This window comes from Melopsittacus undulatus, chromosome 3 (assembly GCF_012275295.1).
Source record: "Melopsittacus undulatus isolate bMelUnd1 chromosome 3, bMelUnd1.mat.Z, whole genome shotgun sequence".
Lineage (NCBI taxonomy): Eukaryota > Metazoa > Chordata > Aves > Psittaciformes > Psittaculidae > Melopsittacus > Melopsittacus undulatus.
The window spans coordinates 116,166,435-116,187,948 of NC_047529.1; the positions used below are offsets into that span (position 1 = coordinate 116,166,435).

The 21,514-nt window shown below is 40.8% G+C and overlaps 1 protein-coding gene across 6 annotated transcripts in view; it reads left to right on the top strand.

Moving 5' to 3' along the window:
* The first annotated feature begins 227 nt into the window (after nt 1–227).
* The window catches only part of DTL (denticleless E3 ubiquitin protein ligase homolog), a 62,477-nt gene continuing 41,190 nt past the window's right edge, over nt 228–21,514 (top strand). Inside the window, exons 1-2 of one of the 6 annotated variants that reach the window (XM_031044456.2) lie at nt 228–376; nt 4,285–4,344. The gene's annotated coding sequence lies outside the window, so the exon portion shown is untranslated. Of the gene's footprint in view, nt 377–2,645; nt 2,754–2,948; nt 3,022–4,132; nt 4,345–21,190; nt 21,206–21,514 lie in introns of those variants that run through there. The other 5 variants (XM_034060657.1, XM_031044458.2, XM_031044459.2 and 2 more) reach the window with 5 other exon arrangements.

Consider the following 21,514-nt stretch of genomic DNA (forward strand, 5'->3'; position numbering starts at 1 on the left):
TCACCCCGCGGCGGCCGGCGGTGGGGCGGGGACTTGGAACAAAGGATTAAAAATAGACGTGCGTGAGGGCGGGGGGGGGGGGTCGCGTCACCGGTGACGCTGCCGCGGCGCCACGCCCCCCCCGCTGCTCGCGGGTTATTTATAGGCTTTGATAGGTGGGGGAGAGGTGACGTAATGCGTAATTACTGTGCGTGCCGCGTCACGTCACGTGCGTGACGGTGTTTACAGCAGCCGGCGGCGGTTGCTTGGCAACCGGGTAGGGCCCGATCGGGGCTCCAGTCGCGGCTGAGGCTGCGGCCTCTTTGTTCCGGGCCCTTCTCGTCCCTCGTCCGGGGCTCTCCTCATCCTCGGAGGAGATGAGGGGCCGGCCGCAGAGGTGAGGAGCCCGGGTACGTGGGGCTTCTCCCGGCAGGGGGGCAGAGAGCCCTGTCAAGCCCTGCCCACCCCGCGGGCAGCAGGGGCTGGGGTGCTGGTTTCTCATGCCTCTGAGTCATGAGGGTCAATATCTCCGTCTGAATTTATAGCTCTGGAAGCTGAGAGAGGCTTCTTTGTGCGGGGCCGCCGGTTTGCCTTTATTTGGCCTCAGCCGGGGCGCCTGCTGCGGGATTTAACCTTTCTTTGCGCTGCACTGTGTGCAAGAGCAACTCTCAAGCCGAGAGCAAGAGCAAGCCGCAGACCATGGTGCTCTTGTTCCAGTGCTGCACTCTCTCAGTACAGCAGTGTGTTACCCGGGGGGATGGTTTCTACGCCCACTGGAACGTGGCGTTCCCCACAATTAATTATTACATAAGTATCATGTCGGGGATGCCATTTAAGTTACAGCCTTTCTCTTAACTACAGCAATGACAGAAGTAGCTTATCTCTAGAATCGTCTGAGGATGCTGTTTTCATTTCTATTCTAGTTGTCAGGTCCATCTGTGTCAAGGACATCCTGAGGATGTTCTGTAACCTCTGTGGTCATGTATTCTTTGAGAAGTACCAACAACTACATAATCATCAAGTACCTTCTGGTCTTGTGACTGTGAGCAGGTAAAAGGCCTAGAAAAATTCACTAGGAGTTATGCAGTAAGCACCAGATAAAGATCTCAAAGAAAGAGTTGTAAAGTAGGTTAAAATTGCCTAAAGGCAAAATGAGAGTGCCAGCTTCTGTCCCCATATGGCTGGTGTGTCTGCATCAGCACACACAAGCTCTTAAACTTACCTTTCCTTCCATTGGAAGGATAAAGGTGTTGAAGTAAATCTAGACTAATCTGAACTGAATCTGAAACAGGAATATTTTCATTCCACTGTTTAACCATGTAGTTCATTTGAGATTATTTCCAAGTGGTTTTGGATAGGCTTAGCTAAAGTCTTGACTAGAAAATGGAAGAGAGTAGAGATTCAGCCCTTTGTGTGTGGCAGTGCACTAGAAAAGGTGGTTGAATAGTTGTTGGCAATTATAGAATAATATCATAGAATCACAGAATGGTTTGGGTTGGAAAGGACCTTAAGATCATCCAGTTCCAAACCCCTGCTGTGGGTGGGGACACCTCACACTAGATCATGTCAAGGCTCTGTCCATCCTGGCCTTGAGCGCTGCCAGGGATGGGGCAGCCGCAGCTTCTCTGGGCACCCTGTGCCAGCGCCTCAGCACCCTCACAGGGAACAGCTTCTGCCTTAGATCTAACCTGAACTTGCCCTGTTTCAGTTTGAACCCATCACCCCTTGTCCTGTCACTGCAGTCCCTGATGAAGAGTCCCTCTCCAGCATCCTTGTAGCCCCTTCAGACACTGGAAGCTGCTCTGAGGTCTCCATGCAGCTTCTCTTCTCCAGGCTGAACAGCCCCAATGTTCTTAGCCTGTCTTCATACAGGAGGTGCTGCAGCCCCTGAGCATCCTTGTGGCCTCCTCTGGACTTGTTCCAGCAGTTCCATGTCCTTCTTATGTTGAGAACACCAGCAGTGCACACAGTGCACTTTTTAGTCTTTCACTGAGAAGTGTCATGATTCACAGAGGTTGCATACCCAATTTGAAGGGCTCTGTTGTGCAGTGTAGTGATAGCATGGGGCAGTGGAAGCTTAAGTTAAAACACTGCAATCACAGAGCATACCAAGGGTGGGTTGGTTAGTAAAGAGTGGCTGTATCTTTGACTGAAGCACAGAGGAAGAGAGGAAAGAAGTGGGCGAGCATTCGGGAATGCAAGGCTTTCTCCTTTTGCTGTTTTTAAAAAGAAATTCTGGAAACAAATTTGTGTTGTTCCTAAAATCAGGATGATGAAGCTGTTCTGTATTAAAAACCTGCCTTACTTCATTATATTCTAGGGTTTTAATAGCTGCTACTTTTCCACTGAGCTGTTCCTGGTTACATGCTACTGTGAACATGCCTGTCAAGCAGAATGGTGTTTGGACCAATATACACATAGTTACAAAATTAAGTGCAACAAAACAGCTCCAGGATATATTATCCATTCTGGAGATAACACTGCATCCCCCCTTAACTTGCAATGCTTACCTCATCTTCATAGGGATGACTGTATGCTGACAAGGAAACAGGTTTTTGAATGAGCTACCAGAATACCATTGCAAAGCTTACTGTAACTCTAAAAGAAAATCTCTTGTACTGATTGTACATCTCTGTCTGTGATGCACTATGAAAAGGAATCTGCTTCTCCTGGAAAAAGTTCTGTGCTTTGAAATGAAGCTTTCCTGGAATTTTCCACTTGCCCTTCATGGCTTTCAGGTGGAGCCCCATCAGGAGCAGCCTTCCTGGAAGTCAGTGAGTACTGGGCATGATCAGACTCCTTGTGAGTCTTGCATAATAAATGCCTTTTACAGCAGAACTACCATGACCTGTATCTCCTACTCATTCCTATCCTAGAATGTGATGCACTTTCTCACTATACTGAATGTCCTTATGGAAGTTACTGGGATGAATCCCAGCAGGTACCAGGCTCTCACAAGCTGAAGGACAGAAATGGCCAGTCAGCAGATGGAGAGCATTTTCACCAAGCAATCCAAGCAGACCAGTAGAGTGCCTTCAAAACGTAAGCCCAGAGCTTAACAGTTATAACTCAGGGAGACATTTAAAGACTGTGGTTTCAACAGAAACATATATCTGGGACTTCATTTTGTCATTATACTTCCTGACAGCTCTTTGCTTTCCCTCAGCCATAATGAATAGCTTTTCTTTAAGTTCAATGATGATTAAGTCCCCTCCTCACTGCTAATGACCCTTTTCTCTAAAAACATGGAGCTTTTTAACATCATCAGGGTATTTTAATTCTTATGAGACTTAAGCAGCTCCTCATGTTTTTAACAAGTTAGATCTATTGATCTGATTTAAAATAAAAAAAGTATTTTCTATTGCCTTCTATGTCTGGAATCCATTTCAGGGCAGACTAGAAGGAGTTTCTGGTGGAGGTTAAGAGCCAGCTATGTATTCCCTGACTCAACAGGGCTCATTGTTTTCAAGCAATAGAACTAAAGAGGAGCTCTTTTGAATTTCCTTTAATTATAAGCCTGAGGGCAGAGGGAAAGGAGGAGTGTTTTGTTTCTCAATATGATGTTTGTGATTTAGTGTTGCCTGGAGGAGCTGCTGTTTTGTTGCTAAATTATAATTGTACCTTTCCTGTGGCTATAGAGGAGATTTGGCTTGGTTACCACTTCTGACTTGTGGTTGTCTTCCTTTTTCTGTGGGAGCTCTCCTTGAAGGTATATGGGAGTTTATATATGTGACTTAAACGTGCTACTTTCTCTCCTTCACAGTCATGAGGATTTTCTTTTGGTATGAACCAGAGCTGCATGTCAAGTCAGTTCTTGCAGTCTGGTTTTTCATTCTAGGGGAAACGTGATGCATTTGAAATGTATTTGAAAGAGAATTTTCTCGTTGGTTCGTTAGGTTATGCAAGGTGGAGGATGGCAGTTACCCTTAAAGCTATTTATTACGCTGTGGTTGTGAATCTAATGAGGGAAGATGGGATTCAAGAAAGGACATGATAAAAGGTTTTGTAGAAGTGGGTATAGCCTGGATGATGAAGGTATATGAGAAAATGAATGTTTAAAGACAGTTTACAAACCTCCCAGTGTGTACAGTTCTGCTATTACTTATGAAAAGCCCTTGATCAAGCATAGGCACTAAGTCAGTATCCTGTAGTTTTCTTCGTGGGAGATTCCTGGGTTTTTAGCAGCACCAAAGTCAATTCATGGCTTTTGAGAAATCAAATTATCTTGTTCCTTAGGTGGCAACTTCCTTTCTTGGAGCAAGTGTAAGCAGAATTACCAGTGATCCTGAGCATTTTTCTTTTCAGGTAGAAAAGAGTAGTAAAAACGTGAGCAAGAAACGTGCAGTGTACCACAGGGTGGTTTAGGTAAGTCCTTTAATGCTTTCTGGCAAATGGTGTTAGTATGTTTTGTACCTTAGAGCGATGTGGGGAGCATAATGTTAAGGCTGTTTATCATGTAAATACCTAAGAGAAACAGTAAGTGCACATTAAAGGCTTTAGCTGTTTCTTTTGACCATTTACTTTCTGCAGGACATACTGCAGCATCTGTAGGAACTGCAACAATACAGCTATTCATAGAACCTGCTGTAGCCTGATAGTCTCACAAATATATGTGTTCCACTTGTGACATTTGTTACATTATTGACAATTTGAATAACTTTTCCCCAAAAGTCCCATTTTGTCAACTTGTCCCTTCACAAGCTCAGGGTGTTACTGTTACCTGGTAGTGTTTTTCATGAGGGAATGAATTACAGAACTGATGAACTTGTTGTTGCTACTACTGTTCCCCAGCAGTGTAACTTGAAAGTTTACATTGAGTGTAACTCACAGAGCTCAGAACTAGATGAAGCCTGATCGCTGTGTTCTCCATTCTAATCCTCCCTGCCCTTGCCTCCCTCCCCACCCCAAATCAGTTTCCAACATAAATCTTCTTGATACAGCTCAGGCTCTTTAAAACTTCTGTTGTTTGTTTCTTCCAAAACTTCCTGTCACTTCCTGAATATCCACTGGATCTTTCTCTGCTCCGGCATGATGTTGGCCTTTATCTAGGACTGCAAGTGGTTTGGAACTCTGGGTTTCAACTGTTATAAAAAACTGGACAATTTTATTAATGAAGTTCACAAGGAAGCAGCTGTAGTATACTGTAAATCACAGGAGAAACTATATCTTGCAGAGCAAGAACAGTTGTGTAAAGAAGTTTCAAACAAGTTAAAAACCACTGTTTTTCCCAAGGGCTCCTGTTTTTGTAAGTGTTTAGGTTTGTACATTCTTTGGAACCTTGTCTTTTGTTCTGGAATGCCTTACTGAATGTGAGAAGTTGAAATGGGCTCAATAGATCATGAGTATGATTTTGAAACTTCCATAAACAACAGCACGGTGTACTGTGAAATATTTATCTTAAGAGAGCATGATGCTCAGAAGAAATCCTTAATCTCCAACACACGCAGTTGAATGCACAGCAGAAACCATGCATGAACACATGTGTCAAAGCAAGCTGTTTAAAATATCATCAGCAGAAGTGCACCATACAACTTACACTGGAGGAGAGAAGTGGTACTTCGTGAGAATTTAGTTTTACTTTTCTTGGACTCTTCTTTATGTTTAAATCTCAAAATACATATTTATTTATTGATTTGGAGGTGGAATGTGCTTTCTGCCCTACATTTAAAAGTAATGCAAATAAGATAAAGCTGTTTTCCAAGTGGAGTGTGATTCTGTTCCTGTTGAGCTCAGAGTCAGTTCTCGCTTACTGAAGTGATGGAGGACTTTGTGTATAAGTTCTTGGATGGGAGAGCTTGCTCATTCTTGATTTCCTTTCTTCATATGGATTGATGTGTGACCAAAAGACACAACTTTGGCTGCTAAAACACACAACCTGAACAGTATTAAAAATGAAGATTGGTTTAAAACTTGTTTTATTCCCTTTTTTCAATCTATTGAAAAAATTATTTCAATGTACTGATCATTTAAATACACAGATTTTCTTTGTATTCTGTTGTAAATTGTATTTTTGGTGATGAGTTGTATTTGAACGTGTATCTATGTTGTTGCAAACAGGGTCTTCCAAGGCTTTCTAAGTTTGCATACTTTCTGGAACAGAGAGGCTTCTCATGAAAGCTTATTCCTCCTTTTTCCCAGTAAAATCACTAATTTACTTTTGGCAATGCATTTCAGTGATGCCTAATGAGAAGCTGAATTTGTTTAAGCCTTTAAATTTGATTTGTTATAAATACTGAAATGGTTTTTTTAAGGATTGAGTTGCATATTGCTTGAATGTTACTCCAGATTCTCCTGAAAACTTATACTCATTTAATTTTCACATAATCTCTCATTGTTTGTTCACGTTTTAGATAAATAACTGCACTAATTTGTCATGGTAGCTTATGTCCTAAAGTAATCTGGAAAAAGAATGATTTTTAATTTGTGTGCTATACTAAACACAGTACTTCAGTTTGGTTTTGGTTTTAACTTCTGGAATTTTGATTGTTTTTACTAACTGACTGCAGTGCAGTATCCTGCCTGCCTCATGGGCTGTTGTCCTGTGTTTAGTGCTGTCTTTGTAAGGACTTGAATATGTGGAGAAAGAAATCCAGCTTTTATTCCTTCGCTGCTTCAGAACTGCCGTAGAGTTTTGTTGTTTGGGGATTGCTGTTGTGCTTAAATGCCAAGTTACTCAGCACTGAAAAGAGTCTTCAGCTGCTCAAAATCAGAGTGCGTCTGTAATAAAGGTGATGGTGATATATTTTTATCCTTGTTGTCAGTTCTTTGAAAAATACAATTTCCAGTCTAAAAGGGCAGGTGCTTGTTTATTTAATGATCCTTCAGAGTACGTTCCTGTGTCACTGAGATCAGTGATAATAGGATAAGGCAAGAATGGATTATTGAAGGTAAGATTCATGTTTATTGAGAGTCATTCTCTAGTGAATAATACTGTGGACCAAATAATGTAAAAATTATTACTTCTTTCAGAAGGACTTAGGGTAAGGCTGAATTTGCTGAAAAGGTCTGTTTCCACTCAGAATGTGAGGATTATCTGTTGACATATGTATTTAGACTAAACTGGTGTGAATACAAGCCAGATGTTTCTTGGGACCACTTCTTTAGAGTACATTTGATCCATAAAACAAGGTGACACATTTTTTTAATTACTATTCCTGATTTCACAATGAGGAAATGTGTATTCTAGGGTTCAGTATTCTAAGTGTTACTGTACAGATTCTTGTCCAGTTCCAAATAGCAATCTTGTACAATATTAAGTGCTGCAATGAAAATCTATGAATGACCATCTGTATAGGGGAAAACTACATTTACCACACATAGTTGCATTGATTCAAGGGTACCTTATTGTTACAAAACCTCCACTGTGCTGTTCATTCTCTTTTTAAACTCTCCAAGAGTAACAGTGTAGATAAATTATGTCCTTAATCTCACAGTCTCTTCTCCCTCCTGGAATGTGCCTCGCAAAGCCAAGGAAGAGGTGGGACCATGTTGTTTTGAAGCTAATCCCTTCTATACAGGAGTAGGTTAGTTGCACCTAGACTATAGTATTGGAGTGTGTTAGTGCCATAGGTGCTGATTTGTGTTACTTCTAATACCAGGAGTAAGAGATGTTATTTGGAGTTCTTTTTACTTCCCCCCAAACATAATGTTTCACAAAGATGAGCTTGAAAGTTTCTGGTTTATTATGGTGCTTTAGCATTTATAACAATCATTTTATTGTGATGACACGCATGAAAAGTAAGACCTACATTTTGGACAATTAAGTGCTATAAACTGTCCCTTTAATGTGTTACAGTGTTAACTCATTTAAATCAATCACAGTTTCTATTTCAATCACTGTTAATATGATTAGGAAGATAACTCTCATGGTCCTTGCCTGGTTTTGCTAAATATGTAGGTCCATAAAAAAGCATTTATTTCTCACAGAATTGGATTAGAAGTTTGTAACAGAATGCAGCAAATTAAAGGAAAGCAGTGGTACAGAGGAAGAAATGTTTTCTCCCCTTTCTTCACAGTCTGCTTTTGTTTTCATTGTATGATACAATATGCGAAGAACATGCTTGAAAGCCACTTGTGTCCTTTTTTGGGTATCTCAAGATACCTTTTCTCCAAAGCTTAATGGTTAATGAAGAAGTCTGGAGATGACCTGAGGTTTTGCATGTTACACTGACGATTGTGTTAGTGGAGTATTGTCTAATGTTCAAATATGCAGTGTGTCCTTGCTGCTTGTTTCTGCTTTTTGAGAACTTACCTTTTGGGTTGTTGAGTGTTAGTTCATCTTCTGATACAACAGGGTGCAAATTGTACGTAATGTCTCACTGTATACAGATGGGTGAAAATTGGAACCAACTTTACAGAGAATAGATGGATTCTTTTCTGAAATACATTCTGGGATGCCTATACCATGTAGTTGTGCATACACAGAGAATACCTAAATCCTGAATGAGCCCATGATAGCCATATGGCACAGCATAGTGTCTAGTTTGGGTTTTTGATGTGGCACAGTACTGTTGTGATTGAGTTAATGTTGGAATTATGACTGAAACAATATAGAAGGTCATATGATTGCATATTATAAACTTATCTTTAGCATTGTTGAAATTGAAATGTTCAGGTTTAGAAGGGGATAGAGGCAAAGAAGATGTTGTACAGTATGCATACATTACTCCAGTAAGATAAATTAGATAAGATTATAAACTGGCCAGAAAAATTTAATAACTTGACCTTAGACACTGAACTATTGATACATAAGAAGTAGTGGAAAAATGCAGTTAGGCACTTACATGCCTGCATGGCTTTGTCAGTATAGTTCAGCTGCCCAAAGGATATGTTCATTTGTCAAATGGCTGAGGCTACTTTTTGTTCAGGTGTCCTCATACTTTTCTTTCCCCTGCTTGGTGACATCTCCCTTGGAGACAGGCAAGAGCATCTTAAATAACCTCCTTTTGTTGTGTGAATAAGCCATAGGTATTAGCAGATGCCCTAACAGGTCTCCAACAGCCACAAAAGTTTCTATCGTTGGGTATATAAACTCCAACATGGAGCTGAAAGTGCTGGCAGATTTACTGGCAGTTAACATCATTTGTGAGTGTTCAGAAGTCTGGGAATCTGACTATTCACAGACAATGTGTCACTTTGGGAACTTCAGTCATCCTTATTTAGCACGTACCCAAGGGTTCCGTATCAAGTGGTTTGGGCCTGGGTTGTTTTTGCTCCAAATTGTTTGTTTGCTCCAAATGCTATTGAAAGCAGCCCAAGTCTCTCCATTGACTTTGATTAGTTCATCACCATATAACATAATAAATGTGTGTTGATTAATTCTCTGCAGTTCCTAATATGCATCCACATGTAATGAAGGACCATTAGTGGCCATTGTCACTGTCAGTTTCCAATAATATCTCATTTTCAGGCTGAAACCCCCAATCCTACCCAGTATTACAAATAAGCCATATAAACAAAAAGTTCTTGCCGCATAACTGGAATAGTAGAAACAACGTTTTCTAAACTTGGACCTTTCCCAAAATCATGCTCACAGATCCATGTGACACATTACAAAAGTTGCTGATTTCATTGTTTGGTTTTGGAACATGACTTCCAGCTTGTGGACAGCTGAAGGTTGCTGCAGGCTTCAAGCAGAAGGGCACAACGGGCAGAGTGTCACATAATGAAATGTAGCTGTGACTCAGCTTTTGCTGAAAGTAACACTCATTTCTCCTACTTCCTCCCAGTTATCAGGAAATGCCCTACAGCACTGGAGTAAAGGGACACTGCCCATTTGAAGAATACTTCAAAACTTGCTAGAAATGGTGAACTGCAGAGAAGTAAAGCAGTGACCAGCACTGTTCCTTTCTTAGCTGTGAAACTTGTGGGAAGTACTCATGCTACAGCGCTGTTTCTGATTTTAGGAGCAAAATGTCATGTACATAGATGTCATAAAACATTGGGAGAAGTTGAAAACTTCCTGTTAAGATATTCTCTAATATAATTCAGCTTTGTTACAAAGATGTCGGACTGTGATAGCTGCAGAAGTGTTTGGAATGACCTAAGCCATGGTCTACTGGTAGCAAAGTGTTTTCCATGCTTGGTACATGTGTATGTGAGACATCAGAGATGAAAAAATTAGTAGCATTGGGGTAGGATGGGCACTCTTCTCATTCAGAGCTTTCTGACCTTTCTTTTATGTGACTTGTAACCTTGCTCCAAGGTTTGGCTGCCTTTGTGGTGAATGATAGCTGATCGAAATTATCCTTGTTACAACTTGTGTCCATTGCCTCATCAAACACGGATCTTTCACTGTGCATTTCTGGGGAGAGCTTGACTTTATCTATACCCTTCCATTAGGTCAGGGAAGACGGCAATAGGACTCCTCAGGACCTCTTCTTAAAGCTGTGCAAGCCTGTTTCTCTCAAGATTGCTGCTTTAATGCTATTTAACTCTTCTCTGTAAGTCTGAAGTATGCATCCTATCTTGAGACAGGAGAAGATTTGTTTTGTCTTCAAGGCATTTCCCAGAGCAGGAGCCAAAGGATCACTAGAAAGCATCAAGACGGGAAAATACATTGGGATATCTTGGGCAACAGTGTGTGACCTTTACAATGGGGGATAACAGAAAGAGCCAGGGCTTGATGTTTTCTACAAACAAGACTGGTCCTGTTGTCTGTCATTACAGCCAGGCACAATGACAGTCCCTGCTAGAGATTTATGTGACAGCATTTGTTATGTGGAGGAAAATTGTTTTCTTACTTTTGTTGTCTCTCATTGCTGAGAGCTTTTGCATGGTTAGTAGTTCTTACTTGGGTATTTCTTTCCCTCCTGTGATTCCAATGCCACTATGGATTGAAGTGTAGGCTGGAAACCTCTAATGTCATTTTTCTTCGAGGCAGGTGCCTGCACTGGTGTTTCAGTCTCTAGTGATATTAGAAGCAGCATCAGACTGGCAACACCATCCTATTTTTACTCTTGATATATCCTCACCTGTGCCAATAAGCTGCTTATGCCCCCAGCTAAATTCCAGATCTGCTGGAAAAACTGCACAAGGTGGATCCAGGAGGAGTTCTCACATGTTTTCTCTGCCATTCTCTATCCTTCCTTTCATCTGGGTATGTATTTTCTTGAAGTAGGGGAAACAGAACAGGGTAAGAAAAAAGGCTGGAGATTATTCTAGATTGTGCTCTGGAGACTTGCCATTTACAGGTACCTCTCCTGCTACAGGACAAGGGTGCTGCTGGGAGCTGCAGTCCTGCCACTCTTGTCCTCCAGCCACATTTGGATCCTATCTCCAGGGAAAGGAAGATGCCAAAATGGTGGCCTTTGGCATTACTTCGTGCTGCGTGTCAATGAGATCACATCCTTCATGATTCCCGGTGTGTGGTCTGCTGAGCTAGACTGCTGGTCCAGATTATTTCCACAGCAGAGAATGAATATGCCATAGAAACAGAGACAGGTGCCTGGAATTAGTAGCAGTAGTCCTCTGCCATGGCCTGGTCTGGGTTGTAGCTATTTGTTTCTATTGATGGTCCTGCTTTACTAATTCTTTTAAATATGTGTCACCTCTTCCATCACCTCCGAGGACTGTAGTCAGCTCTGTGTCTCACTTGTGCAGAGTGACCTAAGGTATGTGAGCTTGTTTCTTACAAGGCAGAGTTTAGACAACTTAGCATCCTGTAGTTTACTCATAGTATTTTCTCGACATCACAGGATGAAATACTCTTTAGCTGCATCAGATGATATTGATGGCTGCTAAAGAGTTGCTGATGTTTCAGTACCCCAGGATGGCTAGTCTTCAGTCCTGGTGCTAGATAAGGTCAAGTCTATTGGTCTGCTATGGAAGACCTCATTAACTCTGAATAACTCCAAACTAATGCACTTATCACTAGTACCAGCAGCCTTTTTTGTCCCTTTCTACAAGAGCAAAGACTTTTGAGGTTTTATCTAAGTTTTTGACAGAAAGAAGTGTTGACTTAATTGCTGTTATTTATCTTTCATTTTCTTAGCTGAGCTTCATAGGCATAGGGGAGAGGGAAGGTTTGCAGCTTCAGCTGTTTGTCTTACCCTCTCTAAAGGGTCTTACCTTCTAAAACTGAAGCCTTAGGGTTACCCTGTTTATTCCATGTGTATTAAAAAGAAATGTATATCTGCCTATCCATAGAGACTTTCTAACAAATACTTGCTGGATAGTTTCTTATTGAGGAGCTAAACTGTCAGCTTGTAGTAAGTGTTCAGATGACCCATTTATATCATTGCAAAGCGCTGTCACTTTGAGGACTGGTGTCGACTTGGTAATGTGCATGTCTTCCAAATACACTGGGATTCTCAGGATTGGTGAAGTATGTTTTGAAAGTCATATAAAAAAGAATTATAAACACAGGCAAAGTATTAGTTTTTCCTTTTATATACTTGCCTGCTCTATGAGGTGCATTCTGCTTTTCCTTCCATTTCACCGTGTGTATCCATCAGTCATTTCACAAGGTGGAGTGGAAAACAGGCCAGAGTGGTACCTACTCTGGTCAAAAACACAAAAAAGTGCTCATTTCACTCACTGGCAAGAAAAATCTGGCTTTAGTGCCCAGTAGGTGCCTCAACCAAGAATGGAAGAGGTGTATCTACTTCAAAAACAGGACAGGAAAAGGTTAGTAACTGGGTTTCCCTCCTACATAGTACACATACCTTAAAGTTAATGGGATTATTACTGCCCCATTGTTACTTAATGGGAATTATTGCTGTCTTTGAGAATTGTATACACATAAAAGTCAGTATAAGGAACCACTACATTGTGTTTTAAATATAGATGTGTTTGGGGGAATGGGCTAATTTATCCTGTAGTAGCAGTTCTTCTAATGTTGCTGTTGTCTTCAAGTCTAGGAAAAGAAATGTATAGCAGCAGACTGTAGACTGTGGTTTTGTTCTGTGTGGTAATGTTGCTTTATTTCTTTAGAAGAGGCAATTAGATAACAAAGTGCATCTTAGAATATCATAGTGACATCTGTACTCACAGACTAAGAATTTAGAAGGAAGATTTGCTGATGGAACTTCTTTGATCTTCTTAGGCATGAGTGTTTTTCTTGATTTTGTCTCATTTCTGTTGTCTCATTTTCCACCTGAGGAAACAGAAATAGGCAATAGCTGCAACAGAGGAAAAATAATGTATTTTTTTAGTAACATGTCAGCATGGTTGTGTACTGATTCTACATTTAGGAGCCATCTTTTGGTCCCATGTGTAGATATGAGGGGACGAGAGCAAAAAGGTCTTGTCTTCCGCCCTGTATGCCAATTCTCTGCCTCTTCTCCTCATAGCCACTACAGCATCCTGCCTCTGCATCCCTGGCCCCTGTACACAGTCTGAGCACAGAAGTAATTTGAGAGGAGGGAGCAATCAGAATGCTTTTGTGTACACATAGCAGCTCTTTGTAATAATTTATAAGGACTGCATCAGGAGCACAGGTTGGGAAATCTGGAGAACAGCCCTGTATTGTGCTGATGGTTGTACATGAACCTGACCCTCACTGAAGGGCCACCTCCCTTATAGCCTTGTACCATTGCTGGCATAGGAACAGCAGTGAATATGAGTTGATGTGGGCAATTTGCAGGTATGGAGAGAAACCACATGTAAGGACAGCCACTGTAAACTTGTCTTCAGACAATGGGCTTTTTTCTCGTGATGTGTAACTCATGTCCTCAAGTTAGCTTTAGCAGAGACTACAAAGCAAAGTGATTCTGTACAAGAAATCCACTCATTTTTGTGTGCGGGCGTAAATTCAGATGCATATTTCCTGGATTCTTTTATTTTTTGCTACTCTCTGAATTATTACTAGATTGTTTGTTCTGGAAACATGGAAATAATTGTGAACATCTTTGAAACACCAGTAGCATATACAATCATAGAATGGTTTGGGTTGGAAATGACCTTAAGAGCATCTAGTTCCAACTGCCTGCCATTGGCAGGGATGCCTCACACTAGACCATGTCACTCAAGGCTCTGCCCAGCCTCAAAGTAAATACCCACACTATGAAGTGGTGGTGTGTAAATTGACCTTTACCTGTGCTTTAATTTTCCAGTGCCTTATCAAGCTACGTTTGGGGTTTTTTAATATGCAGATATGATTTCAAGTCACTTGCCACTTGAGCTGAGATTACAGCAAAACCACATCTAATAGCAAATTTCAAAGCCTGCAGGAGTGGCTCTTAGATCAAAAAGTGATAACTGGTCTGACTTACCAGTCTCATCCATGTATGGGACTTCTGAAGAATGAAAGTATTAATTCCTATAAACATAAAGGCAAAACCTAGGGAAGTGAGGACACTGATCATCCAAGCCCATCCTCTGAATTAAAGACTCCAGTGAAGCACGCTTAGACATTTGGTTTGCTAATCTTGTGTGAGGATTCAAACTGTATTGCTGTTGCAAAGCTTTCAATTCCATTGAGCTTCTGGCTGCCCAAAGTAGACCATTTTGCTAGCCACTGCTGAGCTCCATGCTGCCCCACCTAGATAGCTACAAGTATCCCAGCAAATTAAAGCTAGAACAGGCATGTCTAGGTTATACTGCAGCCAATGTTATGACTGCATTTTTAATTACTGTGAGTTAACATAATTTTTTCCTTTATGAGGACAACTCTTGGAGACACTTCTCTTTCTCTTTGATTTTACTGTTTCTGTTGATGTGAGATAAAAGCCACTCAGACTAAAGGAGCACAGAAGTTCTTTTTCTTATGGGAAAAAGCCAGTGTGAACACCTCTTACATGAAAAAAATAGTTTGTTGGTTGCACTTCACACTTTGGAAATTCTAAGCAATGATGCACCTGAGAGGTTTTAAAGTAACTTTAAGCAGGACATGGATACAGAGAAGAGAAGGCTGCGTGAAGACCTCAGAGCAGCCTTCCAGTATCTGAAGGGGGCTACAAGGATGCTGGAGAGGGACTCTTCATTAGGGACTGTAATGAGTTAAAACTTAAACAGGGGAAGTTTAGATTGGATCTAAGGAAGAAGTTCTTTACTGTTAGGGTGGTGAGGCACTGGAATGGGTTGCCCAGGGAAGTTGTGAAAGCTCCATCCCTGGCAGTGTTCAAGACCATGTTGGACAGAGCCTTGGGTGACATGGTCTAGTGTGAGTGGAACTGGATGATCTTAAGGTCCTTTCCAACCCTAACTATTCTATGATTCTATGACCTGAAATTTTCTAGTCAGTGGCTCAAAAAAGGTTTTATGTTAAATACTACATCCTCAAAAATCACTTGGCTGAGGTACAATGTGTTTATTGAATAGCCAGTGTAAGACCGGTATGAACAACCACCAAACCAATTGTTTAATGCAGACTGTAGCTCTGCTTTACAAGAAGCTCTTCTGGGAGCTGGTGGGATTAGTTTTCCATGTGAAAGTGGTCTTTCCCTTGCCTTCATACCTGCACATCTGTATCCACTTCCACTTTCATGAATCTCAGTTTGCCTTTTGCCTGCATTCATTGACAGGTCCTGTTGGCATAAGGAGAATATAACTGTACCCCAGAAAAATAGGATTTCTGCATTCATGTTTGTTTCATGCAATGGATGTGCAGTGCCTGTCCTTTCACTGCTCTGAATGCTGAGCAGACATTGTGCTGAAGTATTAATCCTGCATAGATAACTCTTCCTTCTAGGTCATCAAGAATGGTCATGGAAGGCCTAGATACAGTTCTGCATTTCCATTTTCGGTTGGAAGGGCCATCTGTTTTACCGGGTAATGTGAATTTTTCCCATGAAATCAGGCAAATCTATTCAGTTTGATGTTACTAGTTCAGAATTTAAGTACTTTTCCTAATGCAATTCCATATGTTGTTCATAATTACAAAGTATAGTTACTTAATTAATCATAGAATCACAGACTGTTTTGGGTTGGAAAGGACCTTAAGATCATGCAGATCCAACCCCTGCCATGGGCAGGGACACATCACCCTAGACCACGTTGCCCAAGGCTCTGTCCAGCCTGACCTTGAACACTGCCAGGGATGGGGCAGCCACAGCTTCTCTGGGCACCCTGTGCCAGCGCCTCAGCACCCTCACAGGGAACAGCTTCTGCCTTAGATCTAACCTGAACTTGCCCTGGTTCAGTCTGAACCCATCACCCCTTGTCCTGTGGCTGCAGTCCCTGATGAAGAGTCCCTCTCCAGCATCCTTGTAGCCCCCTTCAGATACTGGAAGCTGCTCTGAGGTCTCCACGCAGCTTCTCTTCTCCAGGCTGAACAGCCCCAATGTTCTCAGCCTGTCCCCATATGGGAGGTGCTGCAGCCCCTGATCAAGTACATTTCAAAATACGTACAGAACTGTTCAGGATGATCATCCAGTAACACATCACATGTGCCTGTACTAATATGTAATCTTTTCTGCCAAGTTTTCCACAAAGAATTGTCAAACTCACTTTATTTTGCATAACAATTTACTGTGTTTTTTAATGCATAAAATGTGTCTGGCATGGTTTTAATGTACACTGGATTATTATGTGACTCTCCATATGACAGAGGGGTATCCGTGGGAGTGCTGTGGTTGGAATAGGATCAGGCAGTCTGTTCTGTATGGCATATACATTATCTGTATTTAAGATAGACTGGGTATAAATTTCAATATACGTATGTATTGGCATACCTTGGTATACAAACCACTGTATTTGTATTCATTCTTTGCCAAACTGGTGTTCTAGATGAGCACCGATCATACAGTTAGGTAACAGGTGATTTTATTTTTTACATGTATGTATGAATACATATAAAAGTACCATTTATCTCATAAGTTACTGCTATTGCAATGGAATTTACATTCTTTTTTCTTATTGTTTGGAAATGAGGTTGCTTTTGCCAGGTTAGTATTTGCTGTCTGGCTTTCTAATCAAGGGTTCCAGCATGCAGGAGAAGAAACCAGGTGAAGTTATTAAAACCTACTGACACAGATAATGTACTTAGATTTCCTTGTAGTGGATGTTGCCCCATATTGTCACCTTTTTACAAGTGATGGATTATTAGGATTGCAGCATTGTACACATTACAAAACCAACAGTCATTTACTATAAATCTTCTATTTTCATTAGTAAGGCTCTTTGGAAAGAAGCCAAGTATTGGCATTTTGTGTGACTCACTGGGGTAGGTAATTCTTACTCTCTGAAGAATATGCATTCTACAGTCCTTGGAAAGTACACTGTATAGAAGGTATTTGATTCGCTTAATGTATTACCAAATGCTTGATTAGTAAATAATCTTTACCTAAGTGAACTTGAGAGCAATTCCATGCTAGATAGAGTATACCACAGACTTCAATGAGAACGTGTTTTGTGTTTTTCAGACTTGTGATCTGAAATGAAAGCACAGGAGGGAGTTATGCTTTGCTAGAAGCTCTTGGTAAAATCCAACACCCCCCCCCCCAAAAAAAAAAGCCTCTAGCTTTATGTTTTGTTGTGTACTCTCTATGCGAACAAGGCTCATCCATACTAGCAAATCTTTCTAAAAGATGTTGCTGTTATTACTGATGTGGATGTGTAGAAAATGTGTGCTAATGTATACAGACATGCAGAGTACATATTTCTGATGTTGAAATCATGCAGAGTTAATGAAATTGCATGGGTTTGTGGCAAGACAGCAAAAATGTAATTCTTCAGAGGCAGGGTTGTGAATGCTCTTGGTTGTTTTTTGGCATTGAACTTGGTCAAGTTCACTTTGTTCTATGAAGCAGAAAGTCTGGGTTTGGAATGAGATACATGCTAGATTTTGTAAACTTGTTCACAGTGTTTCCCCTCGCTACCCATCATCCTTATACCATGTGTTCTAAACCAAACAGATTCCAGATGAATGTTGATGTCTACAATACAAACATCTGGTTTATCATACTTTAGTACTGGTGAGTTATTTCCTTGGTTCAACATTAAGTTGTCTATGGAAAAATTATGCATCTATGAATTGATCAGGTCCCATTTTCCCCAGTTCCTCTGGCTTCAGCACAGTACTTTACCATATAAGATTCACTGTAGTTATTTCAAACTAGGCCTTGCTCTGTTAATAGCATTTAAAGTTGCTACTGCTCTTTACAGAAATATTTTAGGTTTTTCATAGTTGAATGTACTAAATAGGTTCTTATAACCTACTTTACATAAATTTAACCTTTTTTTTCTTTAATTTTGCTATGTCTTTGTCTTATTTGAGTTACTCTTCCTATAATCCTGTATATTTGAAAGTTAGCTGTAAAAACCTGTGCTAAACTTCTCACAGTGTGATTTTCTTCATGGAAGTCACATTTCATATTTAGTTCCTTACTTCATTGGGCTTACTTGCTTAAATGCTCTGCTACATAAGGCTTTAAGGATTTAATCCCTTACAACACTAAGTATTGCATCATGTATAGAAGATTAAAAAAGCCAGTGATGAGGCTGGATAATGCTAGGAACCCAATTTCTGTGTTACTCTGAGGAGAACTGGGTCTTCTCAGACAAGTTAGTTTTTTTCTCCCTGTTTAATGTCTGGTTTGAGCCTTAGAGTGGATTTTTCTGAGAGAAGCTGAAGCCCAGAGTTGTTCTCAGAAGTGCATGAAGAAGGCAGGATCAAAGGAAAATTCTGCATAGAATCAAATACAGGAATTTTATTAGAAGATTCGTTGAGGTTTTGTATTACAGCTGTGAGATTAAATTTACTTCATGAAGTAAGAAACAAACTGCAGTCTCCTTCATGTAAGGGTCTGTTATCCATATATAAGCATAGATTCAGGTCTTTCTCTACGTACATATCCAGTGGGTTTTGTCACACTTTTTGGTTTTCCATATACTGGGCTGCATCAAAAGCAGCGTGAGCAGCAGGTCAGAGATGATCCTGCCCCTTGCTCTGCTCTCGTGATACCCCACTTGCAGCACTGGGTGCAGTTCTGGGGTCCCCAGTATAAGAAGGACATGGAGCTGTTGGAGCAAGTCCAGAGGAGGCCACGAGGATGCTCAGGGGCTGCAGCACCTCCTGTATGGAGACAGGCTGAGAACATAGGGGCTGTTCAGCCTGGAGAAGAGAAGCTGCGTGGAGACTTCAGAGCAGCTTCCAGTGTCTGAAGGGGGCTACAAGGATGCTGGAGAGGGACTCTTCATCAGGGACTGCAGCCATAGGACAAGGGGTGATGGGTTCAAAGTGAAACAGGGGAAGTTCAGGTTAGATCTAAGACAGAAGCTGTTCCCTGTGAGGGTGCTGAGGCGCTGGCACAGGGTGCCCAGAGAAGCTGTGGCTGCCCCATCCCTGGCAGTGTTCAAGGCCAGGTTAGACAGAGCCTTGGGTGACATGGTCTGGTGTGAGGTGTCCCTGCCTGTGGCAGGGGTTGGAACTGGATGATCTTAAGGTTCTTTCCAATCCAAACCATTCTATGATACTGGCTGAGCAAAGTCAAGTCTAGCACTCAAGGCATTAACATTTCTCTGACTACAGTGCCTTAATTTTTAATGAAGCCATACTGTTTATTCCAAAACTTCAAGGAATGTCTCAGTATCATTTTGAAATTTCCAGCTGATTGTGATAATATATGAAGGAGTTAGTTTCTCTTAAGTTTATTTGATTCGATCATGTATCTTAGCCCCATGGAGCTCTGTTTGGATCGGGAAGGCACTTAGAAATACATCTCACTGCTTTCAAAATTGGGGAGCTTTATACCTTATGAAGCAGCTTTCTGCTATTCCAGTCCTTTTTTGTTTTCCTAACACAAATGGCTTTATGTGGACTGGTTTACTCATTGGTTACGTCAGGCATGTTTCATGTGTCACATTATTATTTACCATTGGAGCTGATCCACTTCTGACTTCTTGGGTGAAATGAATAGCATTGTTGAAAAATGTAAGCTGCCTCTGGCTTCATTTATAATAGGCTTGTATGGCCATGGTCATGATGACATCTACAGTTCATTATCAATCTCCAGCAATTTGAGCAAGGAATTCTGAGGCTTGGTAAGTTGGACGATTAAATGATGCCTTTCTTGGTCCTTCTAGATGTCACCAGTTTGTCTTTCCTCACATCTATTATTCCTTAAGGGTGGCCTATTAGTTATATGGAGTTTAAAAGTCACAACATTATACAATTCCTTCCTGTTTCAACATTTCACAGTCTGGTAGTAATATACAGACTTATAACGGAAAACTTATAGTAAGTTAATAGTACAATTAGCCCTTAATGTCTGTATTTCCAGGAGTTGAGAACAAATAGCTGTGTATCAACCTCACATTTCAAATAGGTGCATATGATTAACTCATATGGCTCACATAGTTTTTCTCACTGAGTTTTGATTTTTATCACATCTTGTGAGTCAGGGTCCATTAGCTTCAGTAAAAACTTGGATTAGAAGCATCCACTGACTATAACTGTGTTCTAGGAAATGGTATTCAAAATTGAGGGTTTGGGATTCATGCTTTGAGGAAGGTGTAGTGGAATGCTGTGATACAGAGGTGTCTTTTGGAAAGAAACCATTTCTGCTCAGTAAAGATCCTTTTCAAGGTTGTTAACCTCTGTATCCTTACAACTAGATAGCTGCCTAAATTATTGCTGCAGTTTCAACTGGAACATATTCCACAACCAAACCAATTGTGTAACACAACTGTTACATTTTGCCCCATAACTTTTCAATCATGGTCGAAGCAATCTCTGGGTAACTTCTAAGATAGTTTCACTGGTAAATCTTTTCATATGCATGTATTTGAATATTAATTTGGTTGTTAGGCTGATTACCATTATTATTAGTGCATTTTGTCAAGCCTTAGGACTGCCATCCACCAATTCTATCTATTGGCTTGCAATCTTGCCTAAGGTATATTAGCTTGACAACTGTTGTGATAAAATTTCAGGTGTATTTGTTGTATTCACCTGTTGTTGCTAAAATGTTTCGGTAATGTAAATGTAGTGGAAGGTTATGATAGAGGTTTTCTATTAGAAATATTTACATTTGAGTCATGTATGAGTGCATGTTCTGTGCAACTGAAGATTCAGAATCATACCTTGTTCTATTTCATTTTCCCTTGACAGCACTCATACATTTTCTTCCTCTTTTATCAGGCTCAGCTTCTGCATCAGAATGGAGTGTTCCTATCTGAAAAGATTTTCAGCAGAGGTGTTTTCCAGAATTCTGGTATCTTACCCAAAACTTGTCTGGTAGCTCCAGAGATCAGTGGTGTGAGCTAAGACAGCCCATTACAGTGTGGTTCTTTCCAAAGTCCATGTTCCTCACTGAGGAACCATGTCATGACAAAGTATTTTGAGGTTAGTGTGAAACTTGAAGCCTTATTTTGTTAACAAAGGATAGATCAGATCTGTTCAGCAAATTGGTGTGTCATAGAAATCTGGGTCAGCTCATCTTGTCTGTCTTTTTGTTCTTATTGCAACCCAGGTGAAAGGAACTAGGGACTGATTTTTATCATGTAAGATATGATGGAACATATCATATGAGTTAGAGGAGTATCATTTTGCTTCTCTAAATCTGCATGCTTTGGTGGAGGGACTTGAAAGAGCAATCATAGAAGTTTTCTTTTGAACATGACAGGAGATAAGTACTTAGCTAAGTGCCCAAGC